The sequence below is a fragment of the Eurypyga helias genome, unplaced genomic scaffold, assembly GCF_000690775.1.
Source record: "Eurypyga helias isolate BGI_N326 unplaced genomic scaffold, ASM69077v1 scaffold4465, whole genome shotgun sequence".
Taxonomy (NCBI): Eukaryota; Metazoa; Chordata; class Aves; order Eurypygiformes; family Eurypygidae; genus Eurypyga; species Eurypyga helias.
Window position 1 is genome coordinate 1 of NW_010250636.1, and position 1585 is coordinate 1585.

Genomic DNA, 1585 nt, shown 5'->3' on the forward strand with positions numbered 1-1585 from the left:
ATTCTGTGATTCTATGATTTGATTATTAGTACTATTATTTTATTTCATTTATCTTCAATTATTAAACTGTTCTTATCTTAACCCATAATTTATCTTTTTCCTCTGATTCTCTCCCCCATCCTACTAGACAAAGGAGGGAGGTGTGCAAGCTGTTGTGTGGTACTTGTTGCTTGTTGGGTCTAAACCACAACAACTTATGTGTATCATACCTGCTTTCTTCTTCAGTCTCTAGCACTGAAGATAATGCTCATCTAATTTTTGGTATTTTTAATAGTGGCATGAAATATATAGCTTATCCTAGGAAACTGTGTTAGTTTAGTTTAACAAGAAGGAAGTTGTCTATCAAGGAAAGGAAGAATTATTGGGGTTTTTGATACAAAAGAGGTAGAATGGAATGAAATAAAATGCAGGCATACTTTCTAATTGTATTTCTTGTAATGAACCAGTCACTAAGAAATTACATTTCTGAACATTTAGAGTAGTCTTAAGGAGAAGTATCTCTGAAAATTAATTACACCAATAAAAGTAAGATGACTTGTTCACACATTTTCTTCAATGAAAACAGTAGCATGAAAATGAAAGCTTCAAACAAATGCTCTTAAATATGCAGGATCTGATCTCTTGCATCCAAATGGATGTTTCTATGCTGATATTTAAAACTGACTTCACCATGTTCAAAACCCACGTGGTCGTTTTTTCTTCCTGTTTTGGAAGAGGGAATTCCAGGGACAGACATGTGTAAGATGTGCATGTCTACATGTAAAGTGGGACTTGGATACCAGTAACTGAAATCTGCACAAAATTAAAACTCTGTGGCTCTGAGAATAATGGAAGAGACTAAAATAAGCAGGAAATACTAGCAGTCATCGAAAATACACTTGAAAGAGATTGTTAGAACTGCTGTCAGTAACTGAACATAAATGAAAGACACATGCTTAAACGAAAAAAGAAAAGGTTAAGAAAAAACCTGACACTCATATCTCGGACTTTGTTTGCTGGCTGCCATCTGAATATTTTTATCAGAAGTCTCTGCAAATCAAAACAAATCTTTAACTTGTAGACCTGTGCTCCTAGACTGCTTTGACATTCCCTTTCCCCTCTTTTAGTTTTTTTCCCCCCTCACCCAGAAGAACAAAGAGTTCTTATCATCAGTAATCCTGTAAAGGAATCAAGCTCCATCCAGAGTTTTCAAGTTACCAGAAACTCTTTGTGAAGTCAATCGAGTCAATTTAGGAGCTACAGAAGGAATGTCTGATTATCTGGGAGCAGTCCAGGGAATTCTCACAGCTAAGAATTTTCCCAATTGTTAAACAGAAAAAAGGTATTTGTGAAAAAAAATGTTGTACAAGAGCATTATGCCTTCTTGTTCAGAGCACTGAATGCTTCAGAAATTGCAGTTCAACAACAATTTATGATGGTAATAAACACTGTAAACTGCAATCTGTTTGCCTAAGGGGGAAAAAAGATTTGTTTCCTTAAACAAATAGACACTCATAGCAGTTACTCATATGTGTTTATAATATAAGGACAGTATGTTACTCAGCTGAAGAGGGAAACTAGTGCTGTGAGCAACAACTCCAACATT